General features: G+C 47.6%; 1 protein-coding gene across 2 annotated transcripts in view; it reads left to right on the top strand.

The window, feature by feature from the left end:
* The first annotated feature begins 6,078 nt into the window (after positions 1-6,078).
* The window catches only part of EXTL3 (exostosin like glycosyltransferase 3), a 128,358-nt gene continuing 108,749 nt past the window's right edge, over positions 6,079-25,687 (top strand). For both annotated transcript variants that reach the window (XM_086744723.1, XM_086744724.1), the window contains exon 1: positions 6,079-6,425. The gene's annotated coding sequence lies outside the window, so the exon portion shown is untranslated. The remainder of the gene's footprint in view (positions 6,426-25,687) is intronic.

Raw genomic sequence — 25,687 nt, forward strand, 5'->3', positions numbered from 1 at the left:
ACAATCCCAGCAGACAAGCTTTTACAGTCTTTTCCCAAAGTGACTTTAATCCAGAACGACCGTTTTATGCATGCTATCACTTTGGATTTCTAGCAAACACAGATGATTCACTCAGTTCACAGAAAGAACTGCGGAGCAGTCTCCCAAAAGATTATTTAAAGAGAGTTTTGGAAGTGGATTTGGGGTTACGTGGGCAGTGTACATGCGCAGGTCTGACTTTGGTTTGGGGCTTTGAGGGCATTGTTGTTTTTTTTTTTTCTTAACTACCTGTGTAGGTGTTTAGTGGCCTTCTCTACTAGATGATGACTATAATTTCTAACAGGTTGTTTTTCTGACAGTCACGTAGGAAGAATTATTCCATTTACATTGTAGTAACTGAACCCAGGAACAAATGAAACAGCTGGCTGAAGCACATAGGTCTCTCTAAGCAGAGTCGGTGTTTCCCGAGTCGTCTGTCTTTTCAAGCGCTCTCGGCAAGCTGGCGGGTTGTCAAGGCCCCTCAAATTGCGCGGACTCAAGGGTGAGCTGAAGTGCTGGAAAGCCACAGCCTTGAGTCCGGTACTCTGGTGCGACAAAGCACACGCTTAAAATGATGCTTTTGTACTGCACTGAACTGCTTGTTTTGCAGTCACTTTTGATTTACGTTCAGAGAGTGCTGGATGCTTAATTAAAAAAAGTGCCTTTGGTAGACCAGAGTGTAATGCCCAAGCTGCGCTGCAGTTACAATATGTAGGTGTTTGGGGATTATGTTATATAAAAATAAAATGATTGTTTCTTTTTAACTCCTGTTTAACTGTAGGCCAAATTGTGGAATATTTAGTGGGACAGAATAAGCTGTTTCTTGCCAGCTTTTTCATAGCAGTGGTTACCAGATGCTTCTGTATTTATAACCTCGCCATCTGTTCCAGGGTGGAGTTTGGGGGTAGTCTAGGTATTTGGATGTGTCTTCTTTCTTGGGTATCTCTGGAAAACTTCAAAGCATCTGTTCTGAGATGAAGGGGAAGCATGGTTAGCTGTAATACTCAAGGAATTCAAGGGAATTTTACAGAAAAGCTGCTGATTCCATAGCGTAGCAGGGCTCAGAAGGGGAAGGAGCCTTAAGGAAAGAGGCAGCGCTGGTGTTTCGTGCCATTACTCAGTCATTGCCAAGATCCACTCAGAGTTTTGCATGGCTGTCACCAGACTGGGTTGCTGCTGCCTGCTTTGGAGCACGTCTTTCTTAAGTCACTGACATTTCAAGGAGTATTGCAATACCGAAGTCTCTTCTCGGGAGGGGGATTTTATTATTTCTGTGGATAAATTTTATTTGGATATGTTTTCGATAGTTTTTTTGATGCTGGGTGACTCATCTTTTTTTTTTTTTTCAGAATGATAGAGCTAAGTCTAGCTAAAAAACCCCTCAAAAATAGCACATGCAGATTCATTCACTCTCTCTACTGTACATCCTGCAAGGGCCCAGGTGAGGACGGGAGAGCAAAGACCTCTCTGTAGGACTCACAAAGGAGCTCGGTTGGTTATTTAGCTGCTGTGACGCCACCCGTGTAGTGGCAGGTGGTTCTTGGGGTACCACCGTCGTGAAGGCTCCTGGTGGTAACAGCCTGGTTAGGCTTGATATACACACAGAAAATGACTCTGCGTGACTCAAAGCATTTCATCTTTTAGGTAACTATAAAAATGGCAAGGAAGAGAGGGCTAGGTTCACAGAATTGCCGTAGATGATAGACGCAAGGGGAGGAAAACCCGCTCTTACCTTCACTCACTCACACTGTGTCTAGCTCCACAAAAAACAGGAGTGACTTGTCATACTGAAATTGGTTTGCTGGTAGATTTGGGGACGGAGAAAACCACGTTTTGGTCAACAAACTACTTGTGAAAAATATTCAGCCAGTGCTAGTAACAGCCTTCGGTTGCTAATGATCTGGGACATATTGGGGGAGGAGGGAAAGCTGCATGTCTTTCAACCCATCCTCTGAGCCATCTGGTCTCTCATGATTTATTTGTAACCACTGTCCCAATCTCTCTTAACTTACTTCATTTTTGCTGAAATATGAAAATTACCCTTTTAGGCACTCGTGGAGAAAACAACGTAGTGTGGTTATGTGTGGTTTTATAAACCAAGCATAATGCAGTAATTTAATTAAAGTATCTAGAACGTTTATTCTTAATACAGTGTGCGGCAGCGCAACTTCACATCCTCTTGAGTGTGATCCGCAATACTCCACCTTTAAACGAAACCTTTTACCCCGTTTCTTGCCTTGTGATTTTTCTTGCAAATAGTTACGTAAAATAAGAACCACTGACTGTGCCTTCATTAACACGGGAACGGGCAGTCTTTATGTCCGTGTGTCCATTCTTATGCCAGCCTTTCCTTTCCCACTGAGTGTTTCGCTGCACCCTGTAGCCCTTGCTGTGCTTTACGGCCAGCAGTAGGGTGTATCATTACAATACTTCTCGTGCCCACGGGGCCCTCAAAGTGCTTTATTTAAACCTACCGAGATGCCTTCACCTACCACTGAAATGCAGCTACTTACGCTGCAAAGCCTGGCAGCTGCTCTAACAGCAGGAGCAGGACCAGGCCACTGCTTTTATGACATAAAGGAAGCAGGAAAAAGAAAAAAAATTATCCATATCCATTAAAAACTGCAGGGAGAATGTAAATTGTCAGAATGTAATTACTTAAACTGGAACTTGGCCAGCATTCCAGATTAACATTTCCTCTCTTGTGAAGCACGCTGTGGGATACTTGATGGCCGAAAGCAGTCAGAGCCTCAGCAGGATTAAAAATTGAGCTTTGCTGTGCAGTCGTTCCATAATGGCTGAGAGATGGATGTTATCTGTTCAGCACCTACGGCACCCTGCGGCTAAAAAGTGACTGAATCCTATGAAATCTGATAGGAGCGTCTGAGGTTAAGAGTGCGGTCTAAAAAACATTCCATGAAACTTGTAAAATCCACAGATGGTCTGGCCTTGGTACTGTCTCCTGTGGAAGGGAGGAGAAAGAGGCTGAAAAAGATTTACCAGAAGTACTGGTAAAGGGAATAGATGGGAAGTTCAGGGTCCTCTCCTTTGGATGGCTCTTCCCTTGAGGAGCGACGGATGTTCTTCTGAGGTTTATTTCAGGCCATGGAAGCGTGCCATGGAACTGTGCATTAGCTGGCTCTGAAACTCCATAATACCTGCTTGAAATGACTCGATGTAATTTATAGCAGAGAGGAGGCACCGGCGTGTTGGATGTGAGAAGCACTTATAAGTGGGATGAGGAAGAGGGAATTGGATGTGGGTGAGGAAAAGAGGGAAAGTGGGGACCATTTCAAGTAGGGAAAAGGAGGACGCAAAGGTGAGATGGCATTCACTGGATTAAATTGCAGCTGCCAACTGCAGAGCTACTCAAAAGGTTATGTAAGAGAGGTTCCCAGCATGAAATCATACAGAGGTGTCTAAATAAGTTGTTCTGTGAGCAGTGGGACTCATGAAGCCAGTTTTTCTTAGATTTTGTCTTTTCTCAATAGCCTCCAATTGCCACCATTTCTTCTGTCTCCTAGGGTGTGTGCCATCACAGGCTCCCACCCCCTTTCCCTTTCTCACCACTCCCAAACCTCCCTCCTTCTTGTCCTCACTGTAAACTCCCAGATTCCTGTTTATGGCTGCCTCCCTGGTAACCGCAGACACCCCCCAAATCTCAAACCTCCTATTGCTGCGTAGGCTGCTGGCTGGAAACACCCCACGCAGAAGCTGACTGCTTGGCTGGTGAGCAGGTCGAACAGAAGGGGCAAGATCTGAAGTGCTCCTGCTTTTTGGGTATCTTTGCATTGCACCTGCACACTTTCACAGAGCAGGATCTAGTATTTTTCGACCTCTGCCCCTCTGTTAGATTCAAGTAAAAGTCACCAAGGACTTTCAAAGTCTTTAACAACAAGACTGGCACTGTACGGTCAGGCGGCGCTGCTGGAACCTAGTAGGAGTAAAAGGCTTCTCCTCACTAGAGAAGGAGTCAGGGAACTTTATATGCAACTTTTTTTCTTGTTTAAACTATTATTCATCATAAGTTATAAACTCTGCCCATGAGGATCCACTTCTGACGTTAAAATTTTACATATGTTCTTGGATACTATATATGAGAAAACAAAAGCCCAGAGGGCAGAACGGGTGGAAAAGGAGGATATTTGAACACGGTATTTTTTTCTGTTGGGATATACAGAAAGCAGTTGAGCAGTGGATTTTTGGCTTGGTGAAAGGGAAACTGAAAACTCCCCTTTAATACTGGTCTACTACTACATTACAATAAGAAGGGTAAGTGCACAGAGAAGGGGATTAAATTTGAAGATGCCTTTGTCAATATAATGTGTAATAGCCTTGGTAGCGCTTTCAGAAAGAAGGACTCACCAGACTGGCTGCTGATCCTGAGAGCTTGTTTTCTTTTGGGAGCTGGGAGAAAAATTGTTCTCTTGAGTCATGTCCTGAAGTGCACGTTCTGTTTGTATTTCTTCCTCACTGAAGGGAATTTATTGTCTCCCCGTTTCCTCACGCAGAGCTGCAGGTGGAGCAGAGTGGAATAGCAAAACCTCAGGCCGTGGTAGGGTAGCAATAGTTGCGTGTGCTAGGACAACGTGGCTGGGTTCAATGATTTGGGTGTTAATTTTGTCTTTATACTGTGCAGTGCAGTCATAGTCTTTTTTTTTTTTTTCTGAAAAATACAAAATATTGTTTCTTAGAGCCTTTGAACCTCCAACACCTATTCCTGCCCTTCAGTACAACATGTTCCCTGCTTGCGAGATTGGATTTTGTATTGTTTATCAAAGGGTAGACCTGTGGCCCGCATCCTTCCCACCGTTTTTTTCATCTCAGTATAAAAGTTAGTTTCTTCTTGCATTCTTTACACATGCGTAAATGACTGTTAAAAAGCGCGGAGCAGTAGAAAAGTGGTTCCTCACAGTTTTCAAGTGTTTGTGTTTTATTAAAGCTGAGATTCCTGGAGCTTTGTGGCCAGACATACACTACAGTTGCCACCCCCTCCAGTCCTGCAGAGATAAAACCCCGTTTCTTCCTGTGCAAATTCTCTAGGCTCCCCAAAAGTTATCAGTTTGTGTGCTGATTTGATCCCCGTAGATATGAATGCCTTTTGTGGGGCCCCTAAAATATGAAATTACACTTACAGTGCATAAAGCAAGGCAGCAGAGTACTGAACCTGTTTGACTTGGCTCTGTTGCGAGAAGATGCTGGCACCATTAGTTGCCTTTTTTTTTTCCTCCTTTATTTCCCCTTTTCTTTTTCTTTTTTTTTTTTCCTTCTGCTTCAGTCACCATCTGTTGCATGGTATGTTCGGTACTTGTCGATCTAAATTTTACATAGCTGCTGTGACTTAACAACATTTAACCACTAATGACATTTAACCCCTCTCTAGTATTTAAAAGTATTTTGTCCAGAATGAGTGATCATTTGTGCTGTTTAATGCAAACCCTCCAGGTTGGACCTTGATGTGATTTTGTAACAAATTCAAATTTGTAGTGCTATTTTAGTACCTGGTAGCAGGCTCTGCAGGCGGTGTCTTTGTGTCTTTAGATCTCTTCATAACCCGTTTTGCCAGGAGTCACCTGGAAATCGCTCAGGGGGATGAGTGGCAACCTTCGCAGTCACCATGAGCGAGGGGTGACAGAGCTCCACGGGCGCACATCCAGCCTCGCAGGGGTGCTAGGGGACAGCGGGGGGGAAGAGACCAGGCTGTCGTGGCTGAAGGGCTGGGACGCGGCCGCCCGTGTGAGGCAGGGTCGGGCACTGAGAGGAGGCCGGCTCCTCATGGCGGCTCCTCGGTGGTGGCAGAAGGGCACGTGCCCCCCTTCAGGCGGGAAAAGCTCCCCCAACCCAGTGCGCATGCGCAGAGGCGGGAAGACGGGCTCTCGGAGGGGAGGGAGCAGCTGCTCCGCCTCCTCCACCATTTAAAGGGACAGACCCCCTCCTCCCCCTATTTCCCGCCCTACTCTCCTCCTCAGAACCGGGAGAGGGCGGATGGTAACTGTGGGAGCTCTTGTCGGCGTGCGGCCCCTTCTCTCCGCGCTGGAGAGGGAGCAGAGCTTCGTCTTCTCCTCCTCCGCGTTTCTGCTCTTCGGCTAGCTCCGCCGCCGGTTCGGCTATCTCCGCCCACCCTTCGGAAAAATCCCTTAAGTTCCGCCACCACTTCGGCAACTTCCGCCGGTTCGGTCGGAAATGGCCGAAGACGTGAGGGATCCAGCGGTTTAAGGGAGAAGACCGGCCGGCTTCTCGGAACAAACCAACTGTGTCCGGAACCGGGGGGGGGGGGCAAGGGAAGGCGGACGGAGGGGGCAGACAAGGCAGCGGCTATGGCTCCCCCCCCAGCCACTCGCGGAGGGCGGCGCCGCGGGCGCCGGGACCGCGGCTCGGCCAGGAGGGTGAAGTGAAGGCGCCAAGAGGTAGAGTGGACCGTACCACGTACGGGGGAAGGGAAGGGGGGGGAGGCGGAGGAGAGCGACTCGCGGCGGTAGCGCACCACCCCCGCGGGAGCCCGTGGGGCCGGGTGAGTGGCGGGAGTGGTACAGTCCGGAGGAAGCCCCCCTGAGGCCGCCACGCTGTAGGGGGGGGAGGCCCGGCTGGGGCGTTACAGAGGGGCGGTCGTGGGGGGCGGGGGGGGCTGCGAAGGGGGGCCCCTCACAGGGTGAGGGACGCTGTGAGGGTCTCACAGGGCGAGGGACCCTGCGGGGGCGGCCCACGGGGCTGGGGTCCCTGCTGGCGGGAGGGCTGCCCGCCTGCCCTCCTTCCCGCCTCTTTCGACCAACTCTGCCGGGGGCCCGAGAGCCCCTGGTCCCGTCTTCCCCTGGCTGCCAGCGGCATCTCCAGAGATTTTGGGTGGGGGGGGGCCGTCGCCTTTCCCCGCGGCCGGTGCTGTCCCGCTCCGAGGCAGGTTTCGGCGTGGGGGCTTGAGGCCTAGCGCCTGGTCCGGCTTCGACGGTGGTCGAAAGCGCTGCAGACCCCGACGCGCTCGGTGCCGTCTCGCAGGGTTGTCCCGTGTTTTGGAAACTTGACAGAGCCCTCACGCTCGCCTGGCCGCTGCCTGTGGCGGCGAGTTCCCCCGGATCGACGCGCGTTCGCTGTCGCTCGTGGCGGGGTTTTGCTTTGCGAGGTGGTGAGGACGGAAAGGACGAGGCTGTTGTCCCTGTGCTTCTCAGCGTTTCTGGTGGTATGCTCGTATTGCGGTCCTGTGAATTGTTTGCTAAAGTTGAGGTTCATGTTATTTGGTTTTTTCCCAGTCGTTTTCCCCACATGAGGTCTCTTCTTGCTCAAAAACACAGGGGTCTTTCCTCAATCACAAATTTTACCAGTGTGGGGCTAATACATTGCTGCTGACTGCCTAACACCTCGTTACGCTGCTACAAACCCAAACAATTTGGAGCCTGGAGGAGCTGGAAATGGTTAAAATAGTGTTAAAGAATCACAAAGATGCTGAGAAGCATTCTAGATATGCTGTTCTTTTGCTGTATGTGTTAAAATTGAAACGTTGGGAGTCTCATGGACTAGTTTCTGATCTCGTTGCTTGCGCGTGTGCCTGATAAATGGGGTGTATTGATATCCCGTTGTGATAGCTTGGCTTTAAAATTTCTGGGTTTCCATCCTGCGAGTCTAGCATCTGTATAAAGAAGATTAAATAACTTTGTTTCCTGAGAGGGGTGTCACGTGCAGGTGATTATCTTACAGATATTTCTGCTTTTCTGGAGAAATCCATCTGTGTGAGATGTCAAAGTCTAAAGCAGACATTACAGATGTATTTTGATCCGTGTTTCTATTATATTGAAGATAGTAAGATTCTTGGAATACGAGGTGTGTTTTTATCAAGTAATGAGTAATCCAAAACTAGTTTCTATGCAGAAGAATCATCAGCAATTAACCACAGTCTAATTGTGTGGTGATGGGGAGGGAGAAGTGTTCTCCCCCTAACAAATCCCTTAACTTCACGTACCATCTGAGAGTCCCGTTGTTACCTGTATCTTTGTCTGTATTCACTCACGACTCTGGGATGCCTCTTCTTTTCAGTTTGTAATTCCAGGAACGAGAGTTCGCATCGATTCAGCTCAGTGTTAAGAGATTCTGGAGCTGGGGTAGTTCACTGTCTTCCTTTGAGCATGGTAGAGCCAAATTCTTCTGGCAGCTCAGCTGTGGTACAGACAGTTCATGAACTTCTTGATGTCTTGTTGCAGAAGGGAAGTCCAAAATACTTTTCTGAAATTCTCCATTTTTTTCAACTGGAGACTGTTATTAGCTCTCGTGTTTGTTTGTATGTGAGGATGGATTTTGGCAGTTGTCAGGTCAGAGCAAAAGCAGCAAATAATGCGAAACAAGGAAAAAACGTGATTGACTTGCCTGCGTTTAGGGTGTTTCTCAACAAAATCAGTGGGCTGTTTGTGTGCTGTTGAGATGGGTTGGGAAGGATCGTCATCATCTTCCCCTGAGTGTTTGTAGTGTGGACCTGTTCAGCTGAGGAGCTCAGTGTTGTTGATGTGTTCCCGGGGCTTGTTTGTGTATGCGGAGCTGGACTCCACCTCGACTCTGCTTTCCGTGAGTATTATGTCTTGAAGTGCCTTGATACCATCATCTTGTTTTTAGAGTTCCTCTCTTTCCTTCTGTCTGTCTGTATTTGTTCTTTCTTTCCTTTCAGTCTCTGCTGCCTGATTTTTTTTTTTTTTTCTCCTTGCTGTTTGACGCCCATCACCTCTCCCAGTTGCCTCGCCTGTTTTCCCAGAATATTCCTCCCCCTGCCCACAATAATGATTTCACTGGGGTGGGAAATGCAGCTGACCGCGTATGCTAGTTGTTTGAAGCCAAGATCACAGCAGTCGAGTGTGAATTGGTTCCTAGTGCAGAGGCAATTTTTTTTTCTGCTTTGGAAACCCCACAAAAAGCACAACTGGAAGGGATCTCCAAATAGTTGGATCCCATCTCCTCGTCAGCAGAGAGGTTTTTCCAGTGTTTGCTGTCTCACTTCTCCACCTGTGATCTCTGCAAAACATCCTTTTTCTAGAGCAGGAACAGACTGTGAGCATTTTGAAGCAGTTCCTAATTCAGGGGTTTTAACCCAGGGTGGAATTTTTGCTGTTACTGTGACAAAAGTATCCTAAGCCAGACTGAGATTCCTATATCTTAACCACCCAGCAAGCAAAATATGTGGGGTTTTTGTTTGCTTACTTGTGAAAAAGGCAAGTGATGCTCATAGGAATATTTAGATGCATGCCATTTTGGTACCGACGGGCACGTATCTGGTGGTATGAGGCAGTAGGGGAAGCATTCCCGTGGGATTTGGAGAACACAGCTGGGACTTCAAGTTGTCCCATATAAGCCACGTTTCTTGGAAAACGCTTGGAAGTACTGTCTGCTGAGGGTTGTCGTGGTTGAGTTTGGCTCCTGCAGCTTAGGCGGCTGTTTGTCAGATGCAAATGATGTTGGTAGATGTTGCCTGAGAAGAGGTGCAGAGGCAATTTGAGGTTTTGGGGTTTGTCAGGAGGGATAAAGACAGAAGCGTGTACAGCTCCGTGGCTTACAGCTAATCGATCCCTGGATCGCCTGGGCGTAGGAAGCCTCGAGCGCTGGCCGACCGGGTAAATTGATGTTATTACACAGCAGTTGCAGGGCTGGTTTTGAAGTGCAGATTGAAATCCCATTTGTGTGAAATCATTGCTATTAGTTAATTGTTGTCTCTTACCAGCAAGAACAGTTTAGAGGACTGACTCATCTGTCACAAACGGGTTTGAAAGGACGTTTTGTAGCTTCTGCCTTGACTTGCTGGACATTCCCTACAAGCCTATAGCAATTTTAAAGCATGTTCCAATATGTATATATATATTTTAATTTAGCTTTTACTGAGAAAGTTTATGATATCCAGTCTTTCATGTAAGAAGTGCGTAGGTGTGCTGTGCTCCCTCTGCTGGCATCCATCCCCGCTAACTCCTGGTGAGCGGACACCGGTTTCTCGGGGCTGTGTTGACATAACCGGGAGCACTACAGTGTGACCTGTCCCTCATTGATAAAATCGAGTGAAATACAGCAAATCGAGACTTACAAATCACGCATATCGATCTTTTATGTTTGCCAGGGGTGAGGGAACCTGAAAACTCCAAACCAACAGGTAATCTGTAGCCACTGATGGATGTAAAGGAGGTTTTGAAGGCACATATTTTAATGAGTCTCTGAATTTCCGCCCTTACAGTCAGTTTATTAAATGGCTGGGATCTTGTTGCCTGGAGTTGGAGGTGTGTGTGTTCTCTGCCCATCCCCTGCCCCCCTCCGCCACACTTTGGGGTGTTAAGGAAGCGTGTCACTTTTCTCATGCAAATGGCTGCCTGAGAGTAGCATCAGAATATGGGATTAATGCCCAAACGGTAAGAAACTCCCTCAAGTTTATTCTAATACGAAATGCTAATAACACTTCCCACTGCACAAGTAGCATTTTTATTTCCTTTTTTTATATACGGTTTCCAGCTGGTGAGCCTTTTATCTGTCTTGTTTCGTAAAATGCTTGCTTTTATGATTGGAAATATTTGCAGGTATCTTCTTATCCGAGTTTCTTCTTAGGGATGGTGGCAGTGCAGGTAGCCTGAGGTTTGTTTCCATTCCTGTTGCGTTTTGGTGCGAGTGTTGCTGTGCTGAAGTGTATATTGTTTTCTTTTCCCCACCCTGTATGTAGCTCACCTTCTGGGTCCAGATTTTAATGTGGTGGAATTAAACACGTCGCTGAACGTAGGAAAGACTTCTTTATCTTTTCTTCCCTTGATTAAATGCCTCCGCATCGTATGTCACGCAGGAGTGCGTCGGGATGAAATTTGTACACGTCTTTTAGTGTTTCTATTGTGGGCACGAGGAAGTAATTATCCTGCAGGCCTGCTCTGTGTAGGCACTTAGTGGGAAGTGATGTGTTCTGGACTGTGTTGGTGTTGAGCGGTGTGTGCGCTGTGGAGTACCGCTGACATGCAGATGATGCCTGGAAAAGGTTGGCGTGAAAACGTTGGAGCTCGTGACAAGAAGAGCTGCCAAACAAGTGGGGAGCCTGAGTTGAGAGCAGAGCCTGAATATATAGAGCAATGGTGTGAGCCTCTGCTCTGCATGTGTCTCGTAAGAGGTTTCTAAGCAAAGCAGTCCTGAATTCGCCATTGGGAGCCTTTCTGTCTGCAGGGAAACTTGTAAGGGTCTGCAAATAAAAAAAGGCCCAAAACCTCTGATGTAAGTGGAGTAGTAACATCAAAATGGTGATGTGTAGCCAGCAGGTGGGCAGAAGACAGGGCAGCGTGATCCTGGCTTCCTCATTTAGAGGTGACTCGCTGGCCAGAGATAACATGCCATACAGGAGCCCATTGACTCCCAGAAGTGCGTTGCACATCTAATAATAGATGTCGGTGAACAGGTTACCATCGTTCTCGGATTATTATAAAGATACCAGTCCGATAGCAAGTGGGAAGGAGAAAATCAACCCATGTATTGTTTACGCAAGATATTTCTTTCCTTAGGCATCTCTCCTGGGAAGACCTTGGTACTTGTAAATGAATCTGCCGCCTACCTTGTGTGCCTTCATTTGAATGTGGGGATTGAGGAGGAGCCAGCTATCGGAAAACCAGCCAGAGATGGATGCGTTGGAAAGCTGCCACTAATTACTGTGGCGTCTGACAATTAGCTGTTGTTAAGCCTTTCCTTGCAGGTTCTCAACTGTGCGTCGGGAAACAAAAACAAGGACCTGGAGAAAGGCAAGAGCTGTCCTTGTAATAATCTTGTTTTTTAAAAAAAGTTCTGGGTGGTTGTTATTTTGTTGATCTTACTAAAAGCAGAACAAAGAGTAGATTCTGACATGGTTCCTTTCTGGTGGGGCAGGTGGGATTTGGTGCACCCAGATCTTTGGCTTTTTGCTGTTGGGCTCTGTCGTAGTCTGCGAACTTCTTCCATCTCTTACTTAAAAAACAGGTTTGAGGCTACCTTTCTTGACAGGAATGCAGTGAACCAGTAACCACTGCGAAGCATTATTGTTGATGTTAACCTTAGCGTTTTTTAACCAAAATTAAGATTTAATGAAAATAATAATAAAAAGATTCAAAGAAATCTTGCAGTTGGTTTCACATTTGCCTCCAGAGTCTGCTGGCTTTGTTTTTACATGGTGGCAGTGATAAGTAGCACCAAGCCTTTTGCAGGTGTCTCTAGGGTGTAGTTAGTTAGGACTAACAATTGAGCTGGAGCTGGCAGGTATCTCAAGGCTTTTGTCCCAGCCCTGAGGAATCAAACCTGCTCCTTCTCTGAAAGTGACTTCTACGTTGGCCTGACGACGATGATTTTGATAGAAAGCCAAGCAACGCCGTTATTTCTTCCTTGTCAGAGGAGTTGTGGCAGAAGGTGTTTTTGCATCGGTTGAACGTCTGTTTTACTGAGCTTGCGTTTCAGATGACATTTGTCAGGCAGCAAGGCCCCCAGCATCTTCTGGAGCAGTTTATACAAGTACGACCCAGGCTTTGCACCGACTTGTGTCTCTGCATCCTTCATTGACTTGGAAGGAGCGACATGTGTCGTCTCCAGACGGATCTCGACTCTGATTTATTATGCATTTCTGATCTATCATACATGCGCAGACACGGCGATCCTTTTGCTTGCCGCCGAAAGCAGCTCTATCTGGGACAGAAAGTGGCAGCTGTTTGACAAATGTCACGGAGTGGGCACTGTAAAAAGAAGCAAAGCGAGTTTCCTCTCCTTAAGACTGATTAAATCAAAAGCAGTATTGCGAATGTTTCCTGTGAGCTTAATGCTGCTTTGCAGGGGTGTTTTGCTGGGGCGCTTTGCTGTCCCTGTACCTGTTCTTAGCCTGTTTACCAGAAGCCGTTGTGTGCGTGTTGAGGGAGCGCTGCGTTAACTCAGGCTGTGTTTGGACTGTTTGCTTGTTTATGTGGAGCCTTTTGGGGAGGGACGGGATTATACCCGAGCTCTTCTGTCACTTTCACCTGCCTCTGTGCTTTATAAATCTTCAGGAAATGGAGATTAACCTTTCCGCAGTATCTGAGTGTGTTGCAGTGCTGCTGTGGCATAGGGGAAGCACTGCCCAGTACTCGTTGACCCCAGCGTTTGGGTTTGGGATTCGTGACATGGTTGAACTGGTTTCATAGCTGGCTGCAGGAAGGGGTGGCCGTGGTCTCTTTCTCTCTCAGCTCTGCAGTCCTCACTTATGTGATGCCTCAGTGAGGTGATTCAGTTTGACAGTCCAACAGCAAACTGCGTGTGGGTTTTTGGGGGGGAGATGGGAGCTTCTTTTAGTAGCAGGATTTGGGCAGGAGGTCGCTAGGCACCCCTTCTCCCCTTTTCTTAATTTACTGTCTTACTGATCCTGCGTTAGGATATTCCTGCCTTGAGTCCAGCCTGGCTCTCCCAAGATGTGTGATGTGAGCACTGGAGAGAGGAGGAGACCCACTCGCTTGGCAGGGGGCAGGGAGCGTTTCTGCATTTTGATATTTTTACCCAGCTCTCGTCCTCTGAATTTTGCTGCCCCAGGGCTGTGAGGGATGGATGCCTGGTAGGAGCTGGCTGGTTTCTGTTACTCAGAAGGCAAAGCGAGAGGCAGAGCAGTAAGAAGCTGAGCTCGCTGCTCCTTTCCTGCTGGAGGGAACGGTAGGGATGGGCAGCCGCTACTTAGGGAGGGCCATGCCTGGGTGTGTTGGCCCCTTCCCCAGGCAGTGGCAGGAGTGGCTGAGCACTGCAACGCTTGGGAGATGTAGAACAGGTAGTGTGACAGTGACAGAGCTGCCGTGCCAGTCAGAGGTCTGCTCCAGCGCTCTTTTATCTTTATTGCAAATCTAGAGGCTGCTCAGGACCAACGAGGGTAATTTAATGAAGCTGGAGGACTCGTTATAAATGAACGCGCTGAATGGACAAGAACGGTTTCCTGTATGTGACTGTGAAGGTCAGTAGGATGGGATGCTCATTTTTCAGTTCCTGCATGCTGCTGGGTGAAGCCGAAATTTGTGCTGACACACGCAGTTCCTGTTAACAGGGGCTGGAGTTGCACTGAAAGAAGAAAATGCCCCACGTTGAAGGCTGCTTGGCAGTGAGACAACTGGAAAGACGTGGTGTTGGTACAAATTTCTTTAGACTTTGGCACATCTTTTTGTTGCCTGACTTTTTATTCTGAGGCCTTCTTACTCTGACTTCTGCTGTTCTGTTATGAGAAGTGAAATTAACAATCTCCCGCGTTTCCCATACTTGGGAAGGAATGTCTTCATTCTGGCCCAAGTTTAACTGCAGATGAGATCTGTTTGGGGAACTGCCTTGTGCAAAAGCAGAAGGAGAGGAAGAGGAAACAAACAGTTCTGTAGAATCAGAGAATGGTTTGGGTGGGAAGGGAGCGTTCAAGGCCCCCCAGTCCAACCCCCCTGCCAGGAGCAGGGACATCTCCAACCAGATCAGGTTGCTCAGAGCCCCGGCCAACCTGGCCTGGAATGTTTCCAGGGATGGGGCATCCACCGCCTCGCTGGGCAACCTGGGACAGTGCTCCACCACCCTCAGCATAAAACATTCCTTCCTTATATCCAGTGTGAATCTATCTCCTTCTATTTTAAAACCATCACCCCTCGTCCTGTCCCAGCAGGCCCTGCTGAAGAGTCTCTCCCCACCTTTCCTGCAGCCCCCTTTGGGCACTGGGAGCCGCTCTCAGGTCTCCCCGGAGCCTCCTCTTCTCCAGGCTGAGCAGCCCCAGCTCTCTCAGCCTGGCCTCACAGCAGAGCTGCTCCAGCCCTCTCAGCATCTGCGTGGCCTCCTCTGGACCCTCTCCAACAGCTCCACGTCCTTCTGCTGTTGGGGGCTCCAGAGCTGGACGCGGCGCTGCAGGGGGGTCTCACCAGAGCGGGGCAGAGGGGCAGAATCCCCTCCCTCGAGTCACTTTGAAACACAATTTTAATGGTTCCCTGGTATTCATGTAATTATTTAACTGGCTGTGCAATCGGTGGCATTATTACTCTTTCCAAGTAATAACTGCAGCAGTAAAGGTAGCTTGTTAAGTTGAAAAAAATAATTGGCATATGTTGTTTTCAGTATTGCGTTTCAGTAATTGTTTGCGATGACCTTTTGGAATGTTGGAGAGAAAATTCGTTTGCTTGACTTCCTCCTGGCTCAGCTCCTGGCTATCTCGATACGGAGCAGGATTGAGTTGTTTTGTTTAATTACATTCTGACAGCAAAGCCTGTCCTTCGGTGTGCGTTACAGTTCTGACTTTTTTAAAGGTTAAGCTGTCTTGAACAGGGCTTCAACAGATGTAGTTTTCTCAAACTTTGGGAATTTTTGTTGTTTTTCGGTTGTGTGGTTTGGTTTGGTGTTTGGTTGGGTTTTTTTTAGCCAGAATTGCTTGTCCTTGGTATTATTTCAAAATAATGCTTTATTTATTTAATAATCTTTTCATCTAAGGAGAAAATTCTCACTGAATTTTTGAATGTCTAGAGGTGTGATGATGAAAGTGCTGTGGTTTGTTGTTGAATATTGTTTGGGGTTTTTTTTTTTGTTGTTGTTGTTGCTGTCTTGGTTTTTTGGGGTTTTGGGTTTTTTTTTGGTTTTTTGGGTTGTTTCTTTTTTGGTTTTTTTTTTTTGTTTTGTTTTTTTTTTAGCTTAAGAGCTTGTAATGTGATGAGGTCATAGAACCTTACCAGGTTTATTAAAAAAAAATTTTTTTTTTTTTTCCCCCCAAAGTTTTACCAAGAGTCTTGTGAAATCTTGTTCCTCGATGTCACTAGATTGTGGTCACAGCCCACTGTGGGTTTGGTGTGCAGGAAAATATCGAGCTCTGAGAGGGCCTCACTCCACACCAACTGCGTGTCTGTATGAAACCCACTCTTCTTGTGGGTGAGACCAATGGTTCCTCCTTTTACCCTTTCGAAATGTCTCTTCTAGCATTCTTCCTCTTTCCTCTCTAAAATCTGACAACTCTTGAGATTGGTGGGTCGGAAAAAGAGACTGAGATTGTGTGAAATCTCTCGGATCGACTTAGCGTGGAAGTACGAGTTTTCACGTGAGAATCCGTTGCGCCGTGTGTTTTCCGAAGCTGTACTTGGAGAGGCTGCGAGAGCCTGGTCCTTCAGCTGCACCAAACAAAGCTCTGCAAAACAGGCGTCAAAGAGCAGGTGCTGCAAAACCAGGGTTCTGCCAAGTTTCCCAAAACAAAACCGCGCTGACGGAGATCTGTGTCTCTCAAGGGAAAATAAGTCTCCAAAATGAGTGTCCGAGCTGGAATGAGAGAACAGGCACCGAAAATATCTGCAGTAGCTCGGATTGCAGCTGGTCCTTCCCTGCCTCTCAGTCTGGCCCGTTAAGGCAGTGTGGTATCTAGGAGGACTGAAACGCGGGATGACATCGATGGCAGAAATCAGTGGAAGAATCAGATGAGGCCCAACCCCATCCGCACTGAACTGGAGCTGTGAGCCGAAGCACGTGTGATTTCAGCCCCCTAATCGGGCTGCTTTTTGCACATCATAACTTGAAAAAGTAAGCTTTTCATCCTTGAATCTGAATAGACAGACCTGAGGGGCACTCTGTATTTCCTGCTAAATTCTGGATAAGATCTTCTACTGTTTGAACTTGCAAAGCAGTTTAGGTGTGTGCTTCCCTGCTTGCAGGCCTCCTGCAAAGAGTTTGATCCACCCCTTCATTTTGTTGAGTCTGTTAGGAATGAATGATGTTCCTCAAGCTGTGAACACAAGAATGGTTTAGCTTAAAAAAAAAAAAAAAATTTAAAAATCCCCTGCAAACAGATGATGTAATGCCCAAGCTCCATGTTTAAACAGTAGCTAATTTGCCAGGGAATAAAGCAGAGTTAAGTCTGTCAGGCTTTCTAATTCCCAGATTCAGCAGAGCTTTGTTCTTTCTGCTTTCAAATGCAGGGTACGTGTGTGTGTCCACTGCATCGGTGTGATTTCCTTCAGCTTCTGTAGCTGAAGAGTTTTTCCAGGGGCGAAGGAAAATGTTGGTGTAAACCTTTTGTTGCTATAAACCTTGATATGTATCTGTTTGGCTTTAAGTTTTACTCTGAGACTAAATTACAAACAAAATCATCCCTTTGGTGGATGGAGCTGCAGCACCGAGAAACAGAGTTTCTTCTCAATTTGGATCTTGTGTCTTTGCAGGCACGTTCCTTTTGCCAAGCAAGGTTAGCTCCCTGCCAGGTCCCAGGGACGCTGCTGGATGGGAGGCTCCACTGCAGCTGGTTTGGGCTGCGCGTGGACTGTTTACTTGGTGTTTGGACTCTCCTCTCTCAGACAGTTCTGTCCAAAACAAGGAACCCTGAGTTTTCACGCATGTAGCTTTGTTTTTTTTTTTTTTGCGAGCAGCTTTTTCTGCTGGTGGCATCTCTGACCCATGTAATGCTTTGTATCCTGTGGTTGGTTGTATAAGAGGGAGGTTTCTATCAACACCTTTTTTTTGTGTTGGGTTTTTTTTTGTTTGTTTTTGTTTTCCCTCTGGGATGCTCTGTTTATTGGGATTTTTCCCTGACCTATTCTTTCAAGTCTTCAATTTTGACACTGTTTCCCAGGGCTCATGTGAGCAAAGAGCTTCACCAGCTAGCAGGACGAACCAGCACATGCGACAGGCTTAGGGAGATGCAGAAGCTTTAACATCTGCCTGGAGTCACGGACAAGGGGAGATGATGCTGTCGTGAGACAATGAAGTGGCAGTTTAAGGAATTGCTTCTACTTTCTCTAACTTTTTATACTGAAAAAGGAAAAAATGTCAGGGTTCTAACTTGGAGCAGCCTCATGTGAAAGTTGACACCTCTTCCTTTGCTATGTCGTTAACCAACTTGGCATGCCGGGTGGTTTCAGCAGTTTTTCTTCCTCTAAACAGCGCTGGCAGAAAACTCTGAGAGCGAGTTGCGCTGACGCTGCGCTTGCTCTGGAGATGTTGCTCTGGAAAACAGTCGCTTTGGGAGAGATCACATCTGTGAGAAGACGGTGCTGACTCACAGCATCGATATCTGCTGGGATGTGCTTGTTTTAAACAACTGCATTTCAGAAGCTTATAAAGATCGCAGAAAGTGGGGGGAGGCCGAGAGACTGTCCTGTAGTTGATGGTTTCTTATTTTTTCCATGGTTTCTGTTGAAAACCAAGAGTAAGAGTAGTGGGTTGGTTGCAATTTATGGTGGAGTTGTTCCTAATCCATTCTGTTTATTTTATTCCTCACGCTCTGCTTGCTGACTTAACGTCCTCCTCTTTGGCGTTGTTTTCGTATAAATCCTTTTCCTCAGAATTTCCCTGCTCTCCGCCAGCAGAGCAGCTGTGAAGATAGCAGAAAGCGTGAACTGCTCTGAAGAACTGCTCAGAGATGCACGGTTTTGCGATGGAGACTGGATTTCGCTGGAGATTTCCTTCTGTGGGCCGCACCGCCCTATAGCTAGCGGTGATGGGGATGTGTGGTTCGGACAACGGGCCTTTTGTTTGATTGCCTTAGCAACCCTGCCTCTCTGAAAGATGAGATGTCCTCACTTGCCTGGAGTGTTCGCGGGGAAGGCTGGCTGTTTCTCATGAAGCAGGCCTGGTTTGGAGGACTGGTCTCAGGAGACAGTGGTCCTTCTATTCCTTCAGCCCTTTTTAAAAAAAGGTCTCCAGCCAAAAGAAATGTAGTTTTTGTCCCCCAGATCCCAAGCAGTGTGTCCTCCTGTCTCTTGTCCTTTGCCGTATCTGCTCCTGTGGGCACAGCGCACTGAATTTAAATAAGTTGTGGTCCTTGCTAAATGTCTGTCAAATATTGACTTAGTCTGTGGCGAGAGCTGACTAAGCTGAAATTAATGGTGTAATTCTAGCTTGTTTGGCACGTGTGTCTAGGCAGTTTCTTTGCAGATGGTAGAGGAAATTAAGATCTTACCTTGACTCCATCTCAAGAGCAGGAAAGAAAACCCTTGGGCTTATCTCGGCAGTCAGGAAAGACTTGGTGGAGACATGGGGGGAGTATTTGTGAAGATGTTATTTGAGGGTGATAAAAACTCTTCCCTAATGAGTGAGGTCATAAGACAAAATTGAGGAGTTGTTAATTGTGTGCTCTTACACGTTCTGAAATGATCTGTTGCATTCTGATCCATTGCCATACCCCTGGGATAATTTGTCTTAATCTGTTGAAAGTGAGATCCAAAAAAAAATGAGACAATCTGGTTCGGTGAGGTTTTGGCATAGATGAGCAGATGCAGTGCTGGTATCTGCTGGCTTCACGTGTTCTGTGGATGCTTTACCCTCTGCGGAGATAAGGGGATCTAGAAAGAGACCGTGGCTTCTCCTTTCCTTGGGTTGAGGAGATGGGACAACTCCAGGTGTTCCTGAGACTCTACTGCACAATGACAGAGCACTGACGCCTGCAGGCAGGCGAGGAGCTGGAGATGCAGAGAGGTGTCTGAAGTCACCTGGATGAGCTGATGGCAGAACCAGAGCCAACATGCGCAGCTTGCCTTGTATTTCAGAGCTACTGTGCAGCCTGTCCTTCAAACTCCTGGGAAGCTGGTGGGTTTTTGAGGTTATCTTGGGGGGCTTTGCTGGCATAAATGAATCCTGGCATTCCAGACAATAAAGATGCAGCTTGAGGACCAGTCCTGCTGGAGTGACTGCAGGGATCTCACTGCTGGGACTGTGAATCTGGTGGCAGCTTGTGTAAACGATGAGCTCATGAGTTGTTGTTTTTTTTTTTTTTTTTTTTATTTTAAAGACACTTTTTTCTCTTTACCCCTTTTTTCTGCAGTTTTGAAGCAGCTGTAAGATCTCCATTGTAGCTTTCAGTTTCATGGGAGCTTTCTGCCTATGATTGATCAGTTCCTAGCTGATCTTCGGTAGCCCAGAGAGCAAATATAATGCAGCAAATTCATTATACGCTAAAATATGTATGATATTACTGTAAAGGTCATTGACAGGCTCAGTACAATACAGTCCTGAATCTCTCCAAAGATGCTATCTGTCGCCACTCTCTTTTGAGAGCAGTATCTCTAGAAGTACCTGGAATAGCTTATCCTTGGCACCTGCTTTTTGAGGTTTGTGCTTGGATCCTCCGTGGGTCCATAAAGAGCTGTTAGGCTACATCTGAAAGTTAGCAGCTGTATTTAGTTTTGCTGTGTGTGCTCTCACAGGCAGAGCAGGAAAGGAGTCTTAATTTAACCTTGTACTTTTTTTCCTTGATTTAAGTAGTCTGCAGAGTTGTATAATAAAATCTCTGATCTTATTTCTGTGAAGATTACAGTAATCTAGAATTGTTATTAATGCTAAAGGGCATTTTTGCTCCTACTTGCGTAGGAGTGAATGACTTATTGCACAACATGATTTGGAAAGATAGCAATGAAGCAGTGAGGTGGGCTGTGATTCGCCTTTCCCTGAACAACAAAACGAAATATCATTTGGCAAATGGGTTCGTAACGGCAAGGAACCTCTCCAACCATTTTCACAGGCACGTGAGTGGTGGTGCGTGACCGTTCCCTGTTGGAGGGCCCTGAGTGGTGTAGGATATATAGAATCCCAGAAGGGTTTGGGTTGGAAGGGACCTTCAAAGGTCATCCAGGCCAACCCCCTGCCAGGAGCAGGGACATCTCCAACCAGATCAGGTTGCTCAGAGCCCCGGCCAACCTGGCCTGGAATGTTTCCAGGGATGGGGCATCCACCGCCTCTCTGGGCAACCTGGGACAGGGCTCCACCACCCACAGTGTAAAACATTCTTTCCTAATATCTAATCTAAATCTGTCTTTGTCTATTTTAAAACCATGACCCCTCGTCCTGTCCCAGCAGGCCCTGCTGAAGAGTCTCTCCCCACCTTCCCTGCAGCCCCCTTTGGGCACTGGGAGCCGCTCTCAGCTCTCCCCGGAGCCTCCTCTTCTCCAGGCTGAACAGCCCCAGCTCTCTCAGCCTGGCCTCACAGCAGAGCTGCTCCAGCCCTCTCAGCATCTGCGTGGCCTCCTCTGGACCCTCTCCACCAGCTCCACGTCCTTCTGCTGTTGGGGGCTCCAGAGCTGGACGCAGCGCTGCAGGGGGGTCTCACCGGAGCGGAGCAGAGGGGCAGAATCCCCTCCCTCGCCCTGCTGCCCACGCTGCTGGGGTGCAGCCCAGGGTGCCGTTGGTTTCTGGGCTGTGAGCGCACATTGCCGGCTCGTGTTGAGCTTCTCGCCCACCAGCACCCCCAAGTCCTTCTCCTCAGGGCTGCTCTCCATCCATTCCCACCCAGCCTGGATCTGCGCCTATATGACTGGCCTATTTGGTAGTTTTCACATCTGGCTAGGATTTGTTGTTCAGCCAGCTGTTCCGCAGTTCCTTCTCATAATGGTGTGTCTTTAAGCGACAGTTAGATGATGAGATGCTGAAGAGCGTTTTGTAATCTGGCCTTGCAAATACAGCTTGTTAATTGAAGCTACGCTCGCTGTCAAGGCTGCCTTTTTCAGCTCTGCTGTCTGTCCTCCTCCCGATATTCCAGCCTCTCTGGCTTCTCCTTGACTGCAGATGAAGCACTGACTGCGGTCTGCCTCTCATCCTCGCTTTGTCAGACGGGGGCTGGGGTTCTTCTGCCAAGCGGTGGCTGCTGGCGTGCACACTTGTCACCTGGGGCCACTCCTCTCGCTGTGATGGGCTCTCTCCTCGTCGCACCGAGAGTTTTGCTAATTGGAAGTGAGCGCTGAAGAGGCCGCGTTTGTTGTTCGGTGTCACGAGCAAGCTCTTTGCCTGAGTGTGCGTTTCAGGCAGCTGCGTGAGGTTCAACAGCTTTGTCTGTCGTGATCAGACGGATCTCTAGATAATCTAGCAAATCTCTTGATTATGAGGGTGGAAAATAATATGCTTTGATTTACAGATGTGGCTGCACAAAAAGTGCTGCTGTGAATTGTCTGAATGGCAGTACCTGGGTGTGTTCAGCATCCTCAGTTTCTGAGTACATCCATTTTCTGAACGTATCCTGAATTTCTGCATGCTTTTCTGGACAGAGTATGCTCGCACATATAATACGACAGCCGTTGTACAGACAAGCAGATTATTAATAGTTTTTCAGTAGCATTTTAAGCCAAGTTGAAGGATTACATTGGGTCAAGAGTCCTTGAAGTTTACAGTGAAAAAGACAGATGTTGATAGAGGCTGTTGCCTTATGTCTGATTTTACAGGCAGGATTGAAAAAGGGAAGGGGATGAAGCGTATTTTGAATTAAATCCTCTAAACACCCTTTCCTTCTCTCCCTTAGGAAGCTGTAGACAAGCTTGAAACCGTTTTCCGGTGTCTGTACGTCTGTGAGCAGTGGGAGGGGGAAAGAGATGCAGCAGGCATGCGTGTGTCGCGTCTGCGGCTCGTGGCGGCTGTTCTGGCGAGGGCGCACCAGCAGCAGCAGTGGTGCAGGTGTTGGTGAAGGGTGCTGAAAGAGTTTTATTTTCTCCCTTTGGGAGCAGAAGCTCTCCTGGTTCCAGACTGACTGGCATATGCAGAAGATTAGGAATTGTTTTCGCAGCCCCTTGAAGTTGTGGTAAGTTGGAAAAAAAGAGGTCCTGTGGTCCCTCTCTTCTGGCTGTGTGGTAGACCAGACTGGGAAGTGATGGGATGGAATCTAAGCTTGCTTCTTGTTTGTGAGGTTGGTTGTAACCTCAGTTTGCTGCTCAGCCATGCTGTGCTTTCCCTGGAACATGGGTGAGGAGAGATGATGGGAGGGTAGAAACACTCTTGTTTTGATTTGAAGAGCTAATTAATTTATGGTGTTAGCTTCTTTGCTGTTTCAGGTGAGGGCAGCATTTGAGTGGGAGACATCTAGGTTGGGACTCTTGTACAGGTGTAGTTATCTACAAAGTTGTGGTTGAGTTTGGTTTTCGTTTGGGTTTTTTTTTCTTTCTTTCTTTCTCTGAGGTCTGCTTTATAGTCAGTGGAGGAAAAACACCCATTTCTATAGCACAGTTGATCTTGTCCTAAGTAGGCATCTTGAACCAATCAAGTTTTATGTGCCCCAGAAGTGCCTGCTGCTGTGCTAGCTGTAGAGAGCACCACACCAGCTAGTTTAGGTGTAATGGTAATGGGTTGTGGCCAACCACAACACCTCCTTGAATGAGAAGTGGCTTAAGAAAGGCCAGATGTTGAGTGCTGGGCAGTTTTGGAGTCTGTACAAGCTCCTCGTAGTTGTAGCTTCCTCCTTCTCAGAGGAAGGAAGAGCTGACGTGATTGCCGGATCTGATAATACGACCTGGTAGCAGGTCTGAGATTTGGAGCACGTTTCTGGCCATTTCAGTGAGAGTCATTGATGGTTCAAATATCAGTGAAGAAAACGGGGAAGGGCTTTGTTTCACTCTCCTGACCCCGGAAGGACTGGCCAGTTTGTCAGCTGTGATCCGTCCCCAAGGCAGAGGTCCAGCTGGACGGGGGGATGTCCTGGTAGTGAGCTTGGAGGGATCTTAACTCCGTTGGGGAAGAGGGAATGAGATAGTGCAGAGGGTCTTCTCCCAGTGATTGTTGTATCTCTGGTCGGATGTGCATTGGTGGAGGAAATCACACTGAAAACGACCATGGAGCTTTTTGTTTTAACTCCCTAACTTCAGCCTAGATCATACAAAGCAAGCCCTCCGAGCGGTGAAGGGGGTTTTGTGGAGGAATAAAGCTTATTGTCAGCTGCGGTGTTCAGACCCTTGGGAAATCGTGACCATTGTCTGGGCTATTATTGCTTAATAAAAGCTTTGCATTTCCTCATTCAGGGTCTTGAAAATCTGGTTCTGTGCTTTTAAAAATAACTCAGCATGAGCCTCAATTGGGAGCATTCACAGAGGAAATTCTTCAGCCGCTTAAAACAAATGAAGGGAGGGAAAAGAGCCCTCCTTCAAGTGCTTTTACTTGTCCCTGAAGAGTGAGTGTGTCCCAGCCGTGCTATCTGGAGGAAGCACAGTGGGGTGAGAGCTTGGTTCTCCTCTTGTTGAAGGTTTGTTTGCCTGTAATCTTCGAGGATTTTGGGTCCAGTGCTATCCCAGCAGGGGAAACCGGGCCAGTACTGGGACAGACGCACTGAACGCATCTTCTTGGGACGGAGGGGACGGTGCACCTCTCCGGGATGAGTATCTCCGGGCAGGTGGGCGGACTGGCGTTCGCTGATGGGATTGATGCGTTTTGTGCTTGATGCAAAAGGCAAGAAAGTGTTTTTCGTTGTAACAGAGGCCACTCTGCCCTCTGCCGCGGGCTCTGCACTGGCTTTGGGGTGCTGCTTCACTGCAGATGGGTGACTACGGGGGGGCAGAAGTGGAGCCACCATCTACCACAGCTGGCCTTACCACTGTTGGGACGCTGGGCACGGGAGGTTTTTTTGAACCAGCCAGCGCTGGTGCAGGGAAGGGGGCGGAGAAGGGGGTGCTACGGGCTCTGTGGTGTGCATCAGCCCTGAACTTGGCTTCTCTGTAGTTTTTGCTCTTCCCAGCTTCTGCCTGAGGTTGTAGCCCTGCACAGAAGCCCCTGGACTATTTTGCAAACCCAGTGTTGGAGGCTTGTTTCTTTTCGTATGCGTGTTCTTAGGTTTATTTTTCTTGTGTGGAAGTAATGATAATGCTTGTTTCTCATGTTCTGGCTTTGACTATGCGGAGGAACGTATTCAGGTTTTTTTTTTTTTATGTTGTGGTGTTGTGGTTTTTTTTTTTCCTTCTACAGCAAGCAGTGCAGTTTCTGCTGTTAAAATATTCTGGACAGCAGTTGCTGCCCACGTACAGCGCAGAAATGTGTGTTTAGCGGTTGCAGGACATGCTTGCTCTGGGTGTGCCGCCTTGTTTTGTTCAGCGCCAGCGTCCACGTGTATGGCTGGCCATAATTTATCCTCACCATTAAGCTAGGAGATATCATTTGCATGAGTAATTTGTCCTTTGTGCAGACCAGATTTATATACATTGGCTCTTGAAGTAGATTTTGAAGTAAGTTTTCTCTTGGAGCTGCGTGTTACTTGCAGGATCGAGGCCACAGCGTGGGGATGGAGCTGCCTGGGGTGACGCTGGGCTGCAGCAGTGCTGTAGAAGATGCTTGGTAGTGAGGAGGCTGGTGGCTGCGATATCAGCGCAGTTTTACCGCTGAGATAGGAAATGAATTTAGGCAGAATGTGCCTCTTCCGTGCCTCAGTTTCTCCGCTGGAAAACGGACGCAGAATGACTTACTTGCCTTTTTGCTGTGTTGGACAGTCTGCAGACTCGTCAAGCTCAGCGTAATGAAGCTGGAAAACAGAAAAATACCTTCACTGCAAGGTGTGGTGAGAGCCTAACCCAGGAGAGCAGTGGAAAGCCTGCTGTTGGTGTATTTCCAGACCGTGTTCAAGCAAGCGCTGAGATGCCTTAGATATGGTACGCTGCAAAATTCAGCATTAGTTGGACCTTTTGCCTCCAGACAGCTCCAAGAGCACTTTCTTTTCCTTAGAAAGAAGGAGAGAAAGGGTTTGTGAGCGTGTGCGCGTTCGTTAGGAGCAAGCAGGGGTTACTCTTCCTCCCTCTTACTGTTTCCTGTAGTATCTGCGACATGCACAGGTACGTGATGCAAGAGGAGGAGGACAAGGCGCAGCCCTGCAGTAGCTAAATCCTGTCACACCTTTGTGTGGATTGGTATTACTGGAATTTTTTCTAGGTCATGTGCACCATTAAAATCATTTCCATGCCTGTATTTGGAGAATCTGCTCTGCCTGTTTTCATTTATATCCGTGTGACTGATCCAGGGCCATATGCTAAGAATATAACTGCTTTTTTTT

The sequence above is a fragment of the Chlamydotis macqueenii genome, chromosome 3, assembly GCF_036417535.1.
Source record: "Chlamydotis macqueenii isolate bChlMac1 chromosome 3, bChlMac1.mat, whole genome shotgun sequence".
Taxonomy (NCBI): Eukaryota; Metazoa; Chordata; class Aves; order Otidiformes; family Otididae; genus Chlamydotis; species Chlamydotis macqueenii.